Source organism: Grus americana, chromosome 2, assembly GCF_028858705.1.
Source record: "Grus americana isolate bGruAme1 chromosome 2, bGruAme1.mat, whole genome shotgun sequence".
NCBI lineage: Eukaryota > Metazoa > Chordata > Aves > Gruiformes > Gruidae > Grus > Grus americana.
This window is the reverse complement of record NC_072853.1, coordinates 91917186-91933522: the sequence shown is the minus strand read 5'-3', so window position 1 is coordinate 91933522 and position 16337 is coordinate 91917186. Positions and strand designations below refer to the sequence as shown.

The following is a 16337-nucleotide window of genomic DNA, read 5'->3' as shown; positions in this document are numbered from 1 at the left end:
TGAGCTGTGACAAACGTCTGTTTCATTTCGTAACTAGTTTAGAAACAGCTGTAAGTCATTGTTTTGTGACAATAAAAAAAAATTGTCACAAGCTCTTACTCAGAAATCAACAAGTCATATCAACAGCCTATCCCAGGCAAAATTCTGATGGAAAGACTGCTGCTCCATTTTAAACTTCAGTCAAAGCAGAACATTAGATAGCTTCAGTCAGTCACAGCAAATCAAAATCTTTTTTAAATGATGAATTTTGACATCTAGGCTACTCACTTGAGAGAGACATATATGTCTCCACAGTGATAAAAGCCATATAGTATTTGAGGGTCTTGGTTGAAATGAATAACTAACAAGGTATCCTTATACTGTTGAATTCAAATGGCAACAAACCACTAACTCACTCAAAGTATAAAGCGCCACTCTTTCAGTATCAGAACTAGCATTCTGCAGGCTAATCTCCTCTAAGAGATCAAAATTTCATCTTCTTCACATGCAAAAAAGAAAAAAAAGGAAGCAAACCAATTAGATTTGTACCTCCAACAGTTTCCAGAACAGTAAGGGTGGGAGCATTTCTCTACAGTCAAGAATTTGACTCTAATTCCATGAAGAAAGTTGCCTGCAATGAAGCTAAGGTTGTGAAAAAGACTGGCAATCACACAATCACTTCTTGTGCATTGCTGCACATCAGTAGCAACAGCAGTTCTTAGAATGGAACATATTTGTCCACGAGGAATCTGGATTATAGGACACACTGCAAGTAAAAACTAGGAAACTTTGGCAGAGCAGAGTGGGAAAACATGTATTCTGTATTCCATATATTTCATACATGCCAATACTTAAAGTTACTATTTAAGTTAAACATTACATCAATTCCCCACAACAAGGTGCTGCCCCCACTTGCCTCACCAGCCACAGCTGTAATGACACTTCGTGCTATGATACCTCAGGTCACAAGCAGCAGCAAAACAGACTTAAACTGAATAAATGCATCATCTCTAGCACTATTCTGCATGGGGCAACACATTTATCTGGCATATTGTAAAAGCACTCAAAAAGGATGAATAAAAACCCGTGGACAAATTAAAGCAGGTCCAGAAGAGGGCCATGAAGATGATCAGAGGGCTGGAGCACCTCTCCTATGACAATAGGCTGAGAGAGTTGGGATTGTTCAGCCTGGAGAAGAGGACGCTCCGGGGAGACCTTACTGCAGCCTTCCAGTACCTAAAGGGGGCCTACAGGAAAGATAAGGAGGGACTCTATCACGGAGTGTAGTGATAGGACAAGGTGTAATGGTTTTAAACTGAAATAAGGTAGATTTAAATTAGATATTAGGAAGAAATTCTTCACGATGAGGTGGTGAGGCACTGGAACAGGTTGCCCAGAGAAGCTGTGGATGCCCCATCCCTGGAAGTGTTCAAGGCCAGGTTGGATGGGGCTTTGGGCAACGTGGTCTAGTGGAAAGCATCCTTACCCATGGCAGGGGGGGTGGATCTGGAAGATCTTTAAGGTTCCTTCCAACTCAAACCATTCTATGGTTCTATAATTACTACTACATAAGTTTTGTAGAAAGAAAGCGTGTGCTTAAGGACAAGTTGCTTTCAAAGAAATTAGTGTTGGAATAAAAAAAATGGTTGGAATTTTGCTTAACTATGTTTTTCCTTATAGAAAAGTGTAAGCTCTGAAAGAAAGTGGTAGCTACTGAAGACCTGGGTGTGAAATACAGAAAGGTACCCTTCTCCATCACATAGTCCTCATCTCTGCCACCAAATTCCTATACTGGGCAAATCAAATGTAAGACTGAGATATGGACATTAATGATGCATTCCTCATTTTCCAAGGGCATACGGAGAGATCTTCGGGGCACTCAACTGGGAGATGTTCTGAACAAGCCAAAGCAACAGCTAAAGGAACCTTGCTCCTTGTGTACCAAACGTCTTTGAAAAGCCCATGAGGAACCCATTAACTTCTGGAGAGTGAGATTCAAAACCCTCAGTGTGGAGCCACGCTTTCAACACAAAGGAGGGCTGCCCTCTGCTCTCCTTCTCCATCCCATACAAGGCGGCATGTGGCTACCAGGCAAGTCAGATCTGCCCAACCACCCAGTGAAAGCCTTTTCCACCCTTGCCTCAGGTCGGTTTGTTGATCTGACTTCTCTCTACAGGAGAGGTCTCTTTTCTCATACCATGCCTGCAGCAGAAGCCAAATGTCTGGGCAAGGGCTGCCTTTTTCTCCAATTTCACTAGCACCACAAAAAAGGGTCCCAAATTCTTGCTCCAGTTTCACCGCTCGCACTCAGCTACACTGCCCCTCACCACAACTATCCTCTGCCCTCTCTCCCTGACTGCCTCCTCCACTTAACCAACATCCAGCATCAACCTTCTTGCCCAGCCTCTTGTTCGGCTAGATCCGCAGTGGGGTTTTAGTCATCCACTTCAGCAGATGACCTCTGCCTCAGTTTTATTCCAAAACTTCCAGCCCCCTTTTCTCTTCTCCTACAAGATGCCAATCCACTTCTAACAGCCCTCATTAAGATTACAGCACAGTCGTTCTGCCTTCTGTTCCGAGCTACCTAGAACACCAAAACCAGAAGAGAGGCACTCTCAGATTTCATTCCTGTTTCCCAGTCTCATCCTAGCTCACTGAGGAAGACAAGTCCTGTCAAGCCTCAGCTATGATATTCTGGAAAATACTCCACAGGCCCACAGGGATGCCGAGTCTGGCAGAAGAAAAAGCTGTAAGGGCTGGAACAGTGCCAACACACAGAAAACCTTCTCAGAAGTCAGACAAGTAACACCACGAAGTCTCTATTTGACTCCAAGAACAGACTTTTTCAAGAGTTTATGAATATAGCCCAGAGACAAAATCCTTTGTCCCAGAAAAGGTCTTGAGACCATGCTCCAAACCACTCACCCCAAAGTGGTATAAAGATTATGCAACACTGTAAAACATCATCTCCCCTCCTCACACTTTGTTTTCTCTTATACTTGGCCTATTTGGATTGAAGTGTCATGGAACAGCCAGCCAACGTAGGAAAATTTAGGATCAACTATAAAAGCCTGGCAAAAGACATGAAGAAGGCAGAACAGAGCAGTCTCACAACAGGAAGTTTCTGGAAGCCTAGGAAATAGTGCTACCAAAAACTCACCCACATCCGGGTAGTAGCCGAACCGTACAGAAGATCCCCGATGCTCTGCACTGCATTGTGTCCTCAAACATGGCCTGCATTAACTCACTTGCAGCTTTCTTCCCTGAAGGATTAGTTCAGACAACAGCAATTCAAGCTGATTTAGTGAAAAGCTATAAGAAACAAATACCATACATGACAGCAATAGCTAACTTTAAGTAGTAACTCTTGCTAACAAACACCACATGTGCTCCAGCAGTTCCCTCTAGATCTGCCATATTATAAGTACTACTACATTTTGTTTTCCCTATCCTTGATTGTCACACCAGTTATCCACAAGCAAACTCTTCTCACTGAGGCTGGAACAGAAAAATAGTTCAGTTCATATGAGGAATCTGAAAGTCCATATGCCAGTGCTGCAAAACTTAAATAAATTGAATGCTTAGGAAAACCAAAACCACTCCAGGCATATGTAAGAACATAGGGATTTCATCCTATTCACATTAAAGTAAATTTCCTTCTTTAAAAAAACCAAGGAATGAAACCAGGTTTTCTCTTTGTCAAGACAACATAGCTAGAATCTTTATGACATGTATTTTCCACAAGAACCAAAGTGAATATACTTGTTGCCAAAAACCAGAAACACATACTTCTATTTTTCATCAGGGTCCAAGATTTTTAAAAAAGGCGGCGGCTATGCCAAAGCAATACATTCCTTCTGCAGCAACCTATTTTGTATCCAGAGGAACAAGATGTATATAAAATTTTCAAGGGTAACATTCAGCAAATGACTTGAAATATTCTTTCAAGAAGATAGAACAATTTTCTGCTTCAACAGAAACCTTATCTCCTCCTGAAACTACCCTTTGATGCAACAGTTCCTCACGCATGGAAGAAGTATGTAAATTTCTGCACATCTGGACAACACTAAATCATTAATAGAAATGAACAAAATCGTTGTTGGCCAACTTTGTGGCTTTTTTCAAGCATTTGAAAAACTCAAGTCTGGGGATAAACTGGCAACTTCAAGTCCCAGAGTAGGACAGACAGAAGTATCATGAATTACTGTGCTTGTTACGGGGTGCTACATCACCACATAGCACACCAGCTGTGACACAGTGAAACTGTTTAGAAAGACACAGACTTCATAGCACCGTATCTGGAGAGGTGATTGCTCATTGAGGAGTTTTTCTCCCTTCCCACTCCAAATTGGGAAGCTGAGGGGCTGACATCAGCTCTAAAGTTAACCATCAGTTTCTCTGAAGGCTCGGAAACGGGGCGGGGGGGTGGGGGCAGGAAAGGGTGGCAGCTACAGCTGCTTGATGACAGTGATTCTGGCAGCAGTTTTCCTAATAACCAAAACCCAGTAGCACAGGAGGCAGGCAGCTAATTATTATATAAAAATAAAACCCAAAACAGAAAAGACCCAATGGGAGAGGAGATCCAAGGAAAAGGTGGAGAAAGCTAATATACTGGAGAGACACAATTTCTTGCTGCTCACAAATACATCCTTTCACTTGCGATAAAAAAGTTCAGGTTTAGGCACGACCAGGTCCATTCTGCAAGCACAGTCGTGCACTCAGAGTGTGGTGGGAAACACATCTATCCAAGTATTGTCTTTAGCCAGAGTAAGGTGTACAGCTGCTTTTTAAAAGCCTGCTTTCAAATAACAGAATGGACAGAGACAGTTACTCTAAGCAAGTGATTTCTTTCAAAGTATACAGAGACATGAAGGACATGAGGACTGTTATGATCACGTATGTATATATTGTATGCTCTTGTTGTCTAGAAGAGTCTAGTTCTTTTAGTGAAAATAAATTACTAAGCAAGTTATCGGTTACTTGATTTCCCCCCCTTATTAAAAAAACCTTCACCATCAACATCTCCTTCATGCAAAGTGCTGATTTTCCAAGCCACGGCAGCCCACCAGCCTTGCTCCGGTGGCTGCAGGCAGCCTTTCGGTCTCCTCGCTCTACGTGGAGAGCTTTGCTGTGCCACTGCCGCACAGCCCCACACCCAGCTGGGGCAGAGGGACAGCACTGCTGCTGCACCATCAGTCTGTCAGAGAGCTACAGCAGAGTTTCCTTCAAGTGTCTGTGCTGGTCCATGCTGCAGAGAAAAATCAAGATGGAGAAGTGGAGGCTACTGTCTGCTCATCTTCACACCAACATGAAATAATGTTCTACAAAAGCAGAATGGCCATTATGGGACTTCTGGGTCATGACCCTCCTGATCCCAGCAGGGAAAAAAGGGAAACAGTGCCCCAGTTCTGCTCCAAACTGTACTCTGCTTTCAGATTTTGGACTTGACTTTCTTCTCCCCAAACTCTTTTGCCCTCCCCCTCCTCAGCAACAATTTCTCCTCTTGCTCATGTCACCACACACACAAAAGTTTCTTTTCCCATCACAACAATGGGACAGAAACCCGCAAAAGTTTCCATGCCCATCTCAAGCTTCACTGTGCTTGATATCAGTTTCCAATAATGGAAAAAAGTACAGATCTGACTTACTCTACAAACTCTGCTCCCAAGAGGCCTGGGCACCAAGGTCCTCTTGTAAGTGTCCAGAACAGCAGCAGCACTCCTTGGAAGTGCTTAAGGAAGAGACCCAAAGCACTGTCTCTCTATATAAATATTACTTACTATAAAGTTCAACCACCAATGTTCGTACCTTGTCATGAGGTATTCACAGGAAACAGTTTAAAAGTGGAAGCCTAAGAAAAGCCAAGTACAGTTGAGGTACTGAGAATGACCACCAAATCATGGTAACAAAGCAACCAAGGAATCAAGTAAAAAATTGATTTAATAACTACTGATACTGAACTGATGATGCATAGTAACAATATTTACCTTCATTCAAGCAGCTTGTCATCTTTCACCTTTAACCATTACTTTGGGACTATCAAGTTTATTCAGAACACACTGTGATGCCTAGACAAAGCAATTTATTTAAACCCAAAAGCAAGCTTTCTTGAAAAATACTTATTCTGTCCATGAGCAGCATGCAGTTTCACTCTTGCATGCTTCCACAGAAAGGGCCATCCTACCTTTAACCTCCATTCCCAGCTACATAGTCTTGTCATTTTCCCAGCACTTGTACCTGTGTGGCCAAGGTGAACCACAGCTGAAGACCAACCAAAAAACCCTGACAGAAGGTTTTCGGCTGGAGCAGATTTTAGGAGTCTTCATCTTTTCCTAGCTCTTAGAAAATTAAGCATTAAACACAAATAATCTTCCATTCCCTGCCCCTAGACACACTCTTGCATCATGTCTGCTCATCAGCAGGGGATTTTGATTTTGCTGGGCTTGACAGCAGCAATGCTGATAGAGCCATTTGGAACAACCTGAACCAGAAGGCAGAAGCAGAAACTTTACCAGTATGATTTCTCCTTCTCACTCTCTAGTTCCCCCCATCTCCCCAACATCATTTTCCACTGGATTACTCAGCCTTTTTCCATGTAATTAATGAACTAAGTGTGGCTAAATGTATTAAAGATAGCAGTATGCTAGGAGTGTTAGTTCTGCAAGGCTGGTTTCCATGCTAATTAAGCCATTCCTCCTACAAAATCTCTTACAAGCCTAATAACCACTTTTGACTAAATCCAGATCAAATACTTCATTACCTAAGCTGTTTAAAGGTGCAACTATGCATATGTGCATGCTACAGTATCTGATGCATCTATAAAATGCCTCTTAAAGCATTATCATTTGCAAATAAACCTCACATGCATTTTTCACATGTCAGCTAGCTCAGGTACAGACCGGGGAGAAAGATAAGTGTATCGGTACCATACCACATCTGCTAGCCATGTTTCAACAGCAGTCCCAAAACAGTTATAACTGGAGTTGAGCAAAGACTTGTTTGCTTTATAGATGCCAGGAGCCACGCACAGAAAATTGCTCACTTCTGAAACAAGTTACTCTCAGTTTGGGTTCTCCAGAGGTCAACGTAATTATGTCCTGGAGTATTACTGCATTAACCAGCACTACCTGGTAGAGGCGAGGCACCAATGCTCAGCTGCTTTTAAAACAGGGCTCGAAGATAACTGTACGAGAGAACAACGTGTTTGACAGTTCAGTCTATAGCGGGCGGTTCACCAAGCTGTCTGAGGAGTCGCTATAGCCACCTAAGCTGTTCCAGATTCACGCTCTGTACACAGTCACTCCTTTGTCCTCCTAAGCCCACCAAACTCAAGGGGAGGGGCAACAGAAAGCCCTGCAACGGGAACATCGTTGCCTTCCATCATCCACTCTGCTAAAAACGTGAGACATCCATATATACACCCAGCAACAGCTGAGGAAAGCCTTTACTTCTGTATTCAGTTTTCCTTGCTGGTGTCCGAAACAGAAGCTTTTCTTCACATTTCTCCGACACTTGACGTTCCCTCAGAGAAGGTGATGCTGCAGCTACGCCTCCTACGCCATCCTGCCAGCCGAGCAGCAATGGCAGACCAGTAAAACAGAGAAGGATCAGTATTTTTTTCCGAGGAGACTGACAGCGGAAAGATCAGATCAAGTGAGACTGCTCACTATCGCAGGCAAGCCAGTTTCTCTTTCTGCTTTCCCTCCTAACACAAAGCCACACTTGAAGAATTAAAAGTAATGAACGTTTTTCAACATATGGATTTTTATGACCAAAAACCTCAAAAGGAAAGAGAGTCAAAAGGTCTCTCTGCAAAAATTAATCCTGGAATTAACGTGATTCATTTGAAAACTTACCAAGTGTTGTCTTATAAGAGTTATTATACACGAACACCTGTAAGGAGCCAGCTATTAATAGTACCAATGAAACTGTCGTACAAAAACAAAGAAGTGCTACTTAGGGCACTATGATTAAGGCTGTGTCAGCAGTTTGATTTTCATGGCTTTAACACCCAGCTGTAAAAACGGCCTTCAGTAGAAGCAAGCATATTGCACCCGTATCCATAGGGAGCACGGTTTCTGTTTTCACTGGGTAAAACACAAGAGTCAACTATATTTTAATACATAATCTCCAAATAGTAAGATCCAGAATTTGCAAGTCGTTTTTGGATACAGTCATTGCCAAATAGGGCTACACCTTAAAAGACAGTTTGGTAAATACTACCAGACAGAAACTTGGTAGAGCACAAGAAACTGAGAAATAAGAGTGTGCGATTTTCTATTTTGGCACACGTTCTTCAAGAATTAGAGGTATACCGAAGAAACTGTGTGCTAATACACAGTTCACAGCTATAGATCTTTGTAACTTGGCCCCCATTTGCTTAAACACAGAACGGCACTAACAGATTTATGTTTGAAAAGGCACCATTCAAGATTCTTCAGGCAAGGAAATCTGTAACCAAATAATAAGCAGTGAGTGATTTGCCCTGTACATGTACAAAATTAAAAGCCCCACTTACGCTGACACGGGACCCACACCTGTCCCAAACAAACGTGAAAAATGCAGCATTTCAATCAAATGTGTTTGGGATATACTACTGAAGAGGTTCTGCAATAAAAGAGCATCACCTTTTAAATAAAAGGCAGAGTCAACCACAAACAAAATGCAACTGGAATCCAAAAGAACGTCTTTCCATTGTGTTTTGATGCATCAGCCATACAGCAGGGGTTCTGGATTTTATTCTGTTTAGTTAAGTTTAATTACAACAAGCATTACAGACTAGCTTAGAAGGCTAGCACCCTTGAATGCCTCAGTGTGGAAAAGCTGTAATGTCTCTTAGTTGTAATATTTAGTAAGATATTTTAATTAAATGTCGGATTTTAAAAATCTGATCCCCCCCCCACAAATATATAAACAGAGCTATGTTTCTTCCACATACATAATGCCAAAGGCAGTGCAGTCCTACTGTAGAGATAGAAACAAGAGCAGTTTTTCCTCCTGGCCTTTCCTACATCTTTTCCCCTTATCCCACATTAAAATGAAACCCCCTCATAAAGATAATCAGAGGAATGTGGAACTAGAAAGACATAAAGGCAACACACCTGATGAGTGCTGTAGGTTTAAGTCTTCCCCTCCTCCATCTTTCCCTCAGTCCCAAACATACCAAAGGGAAATCTGAACAAACACACAAAATAAACTAAAGGAAAAAAACCCCTATACTAACTGTTAAGAGTAATCTTTTAAGCCTTATTGAGAGGTAAGTGGCTTGTTTGTTTTTTTTTTTTTTTTTTTTTTTAAAGAGAGATTTAAGTTGATAACTAGCCCATGCCATTCTCGGACACTGAAAAATCTTTCTTAGTGAAAGCACTTAAAACCATCAAAACCATCCCAACTGAAACTCAAGAACTGGTCAGTACCAAACTGGTGAATACTGAACTGCTTACAAGATTTCAAACCTTCATTAGGAATGTGGGCTTGCACTTCCTTCAAAAGAAGCTCTTTAATTGATTTTTGGCCACCTGTTCCCTTTTCCTACCATCCAGGGCTATAAACTGGCCCCATCCTGTCCTTCAACACAGGCCATACAGGAGGTGCCAACATTTGTAAGTAATTATAAGGAGGTTTCATGAGAACATGGACAGTCATTAGCTTACATTGAAATGCCACAGTTTCAGTGAACCAATAGACAATAATATCTGAACTCTCCAGAGATTTAGAAGTAAAACCATTACATTTTTGGCTGGGAGCATGGTTTAATATCAAAGTCACACTACACATGTGATAGAAAGCAACATAAGACACATCACTGAGGCCAAGCAAGGTGGAAAGCAAACATAGCAGTCGGTGCCTCAAACAGAAAGACTAGAGTGTTGGGGACAGAGATGACAGCGGTGACAACGTAGCTGCAGCGGTGTGTGGAGGGTGCTCAGGAGGCAGGTGGTGATTTGGGAGCATCATTCCTCTTCAGATCAACTCCAAAGCAGCAGTCTCACAGGAGCAATACCTGTAAAAGCACTCAGTCCTTTTTTTAATTGCAGATACGCACACTTACTGTACAATAAGCTCTTATTATTAGGAAGAAGAAACACCACAAGTAATGAAATCCTGTCACCTTTGCTTATCCTATGGAGTGCTCCAGATAAAATAAATGTTTCCTCATTGCCAGATGCAGTGCTACTCAGGACAATACAAGCATAAGCCCCATCAGGCAACCAGCCTAAGCACCTTTGGCAGCCAGCCGAGCAGACATCCATATAGCCATGTAATTCACAGTGCCAGTCATCTTATCCTAGGGTAGGCACCTGCATTTGCTCAAATAAGCCTGCGATCTCTTAATCAGGCAGAGGGTCCTCGCTCACCAAAACTGCCTGGACTTAAGCAAGAAGGTTCTGACCTGAGATGACAGAACCCGTCACCAGTGACACATGCTCATACAAAGGAAATGAAAGGACTTCAATTTATTAGTCAAAGTTCACCATCGCATTTTGAAGTCACACCAAGTACCTGCAAGAGAAACTTAACATACTTAACCAGTATCAAGAGTAAGCTGTGTCCACCATTGCAAGTACTGATTACAACATTAAATTACGCAGAAGATACATACTTCAAATGCACGTGTGCTCTCTTATGTTTCCTGCTTTGCATACCTTCATGTTAACTAAAAGTATTTATGTATCAGCAATAAGTTAAACCATCATTTTACAGTTCATTCAATTTATCAAAATCAATATAACATTATTGCTTAGGGAACTTTAGTAGGCAAATTGAGAACAGAGTCTTAAGACAAGTCTGTGCTACGCTTCCCTTTAATTGATTAAGACAACAGATAGATGTGAGATCCAGGGGCATGATTAAAACTGACCCCAGTCAGTGAGAGCTGAATTGCACTGTAAAAGGAATTAGCAGTCAGTATTTCCCTATCTAAGTTACTTTCCAATTTTAAGAAAGTCCAGTTTCTCATACTGGTTAAACAAGAAAAGCAGAGAACGTAATGATTTGAAATTCTGCCTACACTGCGCAAATCAGGAAATCACAGTGTAATAATGCATTTCCACAAAGGTGTTTTTTATAACATGACGAAATAGTAATCCAGCATAACTGCAAGATTAAACAAGTGCAAGGATATTACTAACAGAAATGCAGCAAGTTGCTGAGGGAGGGGAACCTCAATCCATCCCACTCCTACCAGTTGGATGCCGGTGCCAGCAATAGATGCCCAGAGCCCGGAGGAGGATCACAGGTCAGCAGGAGAACACCTGAAGTGCCGCACAAAGGAATTCCAGCCACTCCAGCCAGTCAGTCACCTTCATCGGGGGCCCAACTGAAATGCCTCTATGCAAACACACATAGCATGGGGAATAAATGAGAAATTGGAGATGTGGGCACACCCGCAGGGCTATGATCTCATTGGCATCATGGAGACATGGTGGGATGGCTCCTACAACTGGAGTGTTGGCATGGAAGGACACAAGCTCTTTAGAAAGGACAGGCAGGGGAGATGACAGGGTGTTGCCCCCTATGTCAATGACCAGCTGGAGTGCACAGAGCTCCACCTGGGGATGAACGAGGAGCTGACCAAGAGCTTATGGGTCAGGATTAAAGGGAGAGCAGGGGCAGGCGACACTATACTGGGGGTCTGCTACAGGCCACCCAACCAGGAAGACCACGCAAATGAGGCCCTCTACAGACAGATAGGAGCAGCCTCGCATTCACAAGCCCTGGTCCTCATGGGTGACTTCAACCACCTTCATATCTGTTGGAGGGACAACACAGCATGGCATAAACAATCTAGGAGATTCCTGGAATGCATCAATGATAACTTCTTTCTCCAAGTGATAGATAAGCCAGTGAGCAGAGGCACCATGCTGGACCTTGTTCTCACCAACAAGGGGATGCTGGTGGGAATGTGAAGCTCCAGGGCAGCCTTGGCTGCAGTGACCATGAAATGGTGGAGTTCAAGATCCTCAGGGCAGCAAGGAGGGCACACAGGAGGCTCACTACCCTGGACTTCAGGAGAGCAGACTTTGGCCCCTTCAGGGATCTGCTTGGTAGAGTACCATGGGATAAAAACCTGGAAGGAAGAAAGGCCCAAGACAGCTGGTTACTATTCAAGGATGACCTCCTCCAAGCTCAGGAGCAATGCATCCCAACAAAGAGGAAGTCAGGCAAAAATGCCAGGAGGCCTGCATGGATTAACAAAGAGCTCCTGGGCAAACTCAAACACAAAAAGGAAGCCTACAGAGGGTGGAAGCAAGGTCAGGTAGCCTGGGAGGAATACAGAGAAATTGTCCAAGCAGCCAGGGATCAAGTTAGAAAAGCTAAAGCCCTGATAGAATTAAAACTGACCAGGGCCATCAAGGGCAACAAAAGTTTTTATAGGTATGTCAGTGATAAAAGGAAGACTGGGAAAGTTTCCAGAAGGAAACTGGAAACCTGGTTATCTGGGACATGGAGAAGGCCGAGGTGCTCAATGACTTTTTTTGCCTCAGTCTTCACCAACAAGTGCTCTAGCCCCACTGCCCAAATTTAAGAAAGCAAAAGCAGGGACAAGGAGAAGGAAGAACCACCTGCTGTAGGAGAAGATCAGGTTCAAGACCATCTAAGGAACCTGAAGGTGCACAAGCCCATGGGACCTGATGAGATGCATCTGCAAGTCCCAAGGGAACTGGCAAGTGAAGTTGCTAAGCCATTTTCCATCACATTTGAGAAACCATGGCAGACCAGTGAAGTTCCCACTGACTGGAAAAGGGGAAACATAACCCCCATTTTTAAGAAGGGTAAAAAGGAAGACCCAGGGAACTACAGGCCGGTCAAACATCTCTCCCTGGCAAGATCATGGAGCAGATCCTCCCGGAAACTACAGTCAGGCATATGGAAAATAAGGAGGTGATTGGTGACAGCCAACATGGCTTCACTAAGGGCAAATCGTGCCTGACAAACTTGGTGGCCTTCTATGATGGGGTTACAGCATTGGTGGATAAAGGAACTAATATCATCTACCTGGACTTGTGCAAGGCATTTGACACTGTCCCACACAACATCCTTGTCTCTAAATTGGAGAGACATGGATTCGATGGATGGACCACTCGGTGGGTAAGGAATTGGCTGGATGGTTGCAGTCAGTGAGTTGCAGTCAACAGCTCAATGTCCAAGTGGAGACCAATGACGAGTGGCATTCCTCAGAGGTCAATACTGGCACTGTTTAACATCCTTGTCGGCAACATGAACAGCGGGATCAAGTGCACCCTCAGCAAGTTTACCGATGACACCAAGCTGGGTGGTGGGGTTGACATGCTAGAGGCAAGGGATGCCATCCAGAGGGACCTTGACAGTCCTAAGAGGTGGGCCCATGTGAACCTCATGAAGTTCAACAAGGCCAGGTGCAAGGTCCTACACATAGGTCAGGGCAATCCCAAGCACAACTACAGGCTGTGCTGAGAATGGATTCAGAGCAGCCCTGAGAAGGACTTGGAGCTGTTGGTTGATGAGAAGCTCAACATGAGCCAGCAGTGTGCGCTTGCAGCCCGGAAAGCCAACCATGTCCTGGGCTGCATCAAAAGAAGTGTGACCAGCAGGTCCAGGGAGGTGATCCTGCCCCTCTACTCCACTCTTGTGAGACCCCACCTGGAGTACTATGTTCAGCTCTGGGGCCCCAGTACAAAACAGACATGGAGCTGTTGGAGAGAGTCCAGAGGAGGGCCACGAAGCTGATCAGAGGGCTGGAGCACCTCTCCTATGAGGACAGGCTGAGAGAGTTGGGGTTGTTCAGCCTGGAGAAGAAAGGTCTCCCCATAGCCTTCACAGCAGCCTTCCAGTACCTGAAGGCACTACAAGCAAGCTGGAAAGTGACTTTTTACAAGGACAAGGGGTAATGGCTTTAAGCTGAAGGAGGGTCAATTTAGATTAGATGTTAGAAAGAAATTCTTTACTGTGAGAGTGGGTGAGGCACTGGAACAGGTTGCCCAGAGAAGCTGTGGATGCCCCATCCCTGGATGTGTCCAAGGCCAGGCTGGATGGGGCTTTGGGCAACCTGGTCTAGTGGAGGGTGTCCCTGCCCGTGGCAGGGGGGTTGGAACTAGATGATCTTTGAGGTCCCTTCCAACCCAAACCATTCTATGACTTTGGAGACATGGTCAGTATTAAGAGTCCTACTTCTTTCTTGAATAACAAAGAACTCAAATTAGCAAAAAAATCTTCTCATTTTAAAATGCAGAAAAAGGACTAAAACAGTTGCACTATATATTCAACTATAAAGGGCTGCAATAAGAATATAGGAACATTTAATGCCTATCAGGTGACCTTCAGAATTTTAAGAAATCAAATACATGAAGCAAAACCACACAGTTATACATTTTCAGTCTTGGATCAGCTGCGAATATGACTGTTTCCCTAAAATGGGCTGGCAAGGGCATAAACTGAAGTTTAACTCTTAGTCTGCATGACTTCCTTGCCTTCACATCTTCAAGACTAATACTCTATTTCACCTTCAAAAATAAAATTATTTGTGCTACTGAGCCTGCAGACCTACGACCACAGAGCCCCCGCTGCTGTTCAAAGACGAGTCAGATTCTGCAGCGTCCCTTACCCTGCCCAGCATCACTGCAAACATTGTGGGGGGAGACAGGACGCATGACAATAGACCAAACCAAAAACAAACTTGTAAACGACAAATGTTCTATGAAGTTCTGCCAATACAGACCAGGCTTGGGCCTCAGAAGAGCAACACTTGACCAGTAACGGCCAATTCAGCACCAGCAAAGCAGCTCCTGGGCTCTGTCTTAAGCATTCCCATGAATCAGAGACACCTCACAAAGCCTCTGGTGTGGGTAGACCATCTAGAAGATGGAAGAATATTATACTTTGTTTGCAGGTCTGAAGACCTCTGTATCCCTTTGATACTATAGGTCCTGTAGGATTTTAATGGCATTTTAATTTGAGACAAACAGCACACTAAGTTTTGCATGAATACATTGACAGACTACCACCGTATAATCATGGGAAAAGTTACACTGACATGAAAACCACAATTTAGTTGTATGAAATCCAGAAAGTGTAGCCAGAACTTTCAGCATTTCAAAGCCAAACCCACTCCATAGTAATGTTTACGCTTTGAGCGCTATCAGCGCTAAAGAAGGCAAGGACAACAGCCAAAGATAGAGGGGCTGTTCTTTATCTTTTAAAAAGAGAAATCACAGTCAATAGGAACCTACAGGTCACCACCAGTATCACTGACGAACCTAGCCATTGCTAATCCACCTAAAGAGATCCTGCATGTTCCAAACAAACGTTAGGAAAAAAGCAAACAAAATAACCATACCCCATGACAGCATGCCTGCAATTTGACAAGTAACAGCCAAAAAAGTCAGATGATGTTTCCCAGTTCCAGAATAGCACCAACAGAAGCGTACAGGTAGGGACTACAGTAGTAGTCAGAAGGAACTGCAGCGTATGAAACTAGAAGCATAAAAGTCAGAAACACGGTACGTATAGGAGCAGTCAGGAGTATTCTGTGCCTGAGTTTGGGTTTATTTCCTTCTAGACATATATACCATTCTACACACCTTGGGAAAGGCTTATTTCCATTCATAAAACGGTAAATATGTTCAAGCTACTTCTGGCACAGGTTCAGACATTATAGGATACAAATAAGAGAATTGTCTACCATTTTCAAGTTGCTATGTGTTTTCTGATGGGGGCAGGGGAGGCAGGGAGTGTTGGGTGGTTTAAGGCTTCCATTGCAGTATGGTAACATGCTACCTCAGTGCCTATGAATATACAAAACCAGTTACAGTAGATCTGACAGTGCACTTAGCCACATGCTTCAGCACTATCCTCGAAAGTGGGGCTTTAGAGATTTTATGTCATATATATAACACAGAACATTGTCTCCTCAGGAACTTGGAAGAGGGGAAAAAAAAGCCAAGAGGCACATATTTAATAGCTATGCAGGTATCAAATTTGCAGCAGGGACAAGGTATCTTCTCATTACAGCAAAAGCACTCAACTAGACATTCAACATAGCAAATTTTTTCCTTCCATTAGATTTCACCACAGACTGTAGAAATTCTACTTTGAATAAAGTTTCCAAGCAGCAATAAATGGGTCAAATGACAGCTAAAGCAAAGCTCTGCAGAAACCTTCCCTAAAATTTGACTGTATCTTACTACATTTGACAGTCAGATTTTTCCAGAGCAAGCATATTTTCTTCCTGTTAACGTCAAAGGTGTTCAAGCACAGGGAATGCAGCACAAGCTAGTTTATCTGCTTGGAAGCTCTTTGCAAAAAGCCAAAATTTGTGGCATCCCACACCCAAGGCAAGTACATTTTTGTGGCTGACAGATCTGCTGGATCACTGTACT

The 16337-nt window shown here is 43.3% G+C and overlaps 1 protein-coding gene across 1 annotated transcript in view; it reads right to left on the bottom strand.

Moving 5' to 3' along the window:
* The window catches only part of GMDS (GDP-mannose 4,6-dehydratase), a 433308-nt gene that overhangs the window by 407888 nt on the left and 9083 nt on the right, over window positions 1-16337 (bottom strand). The window lies entirely within an intron of this gene.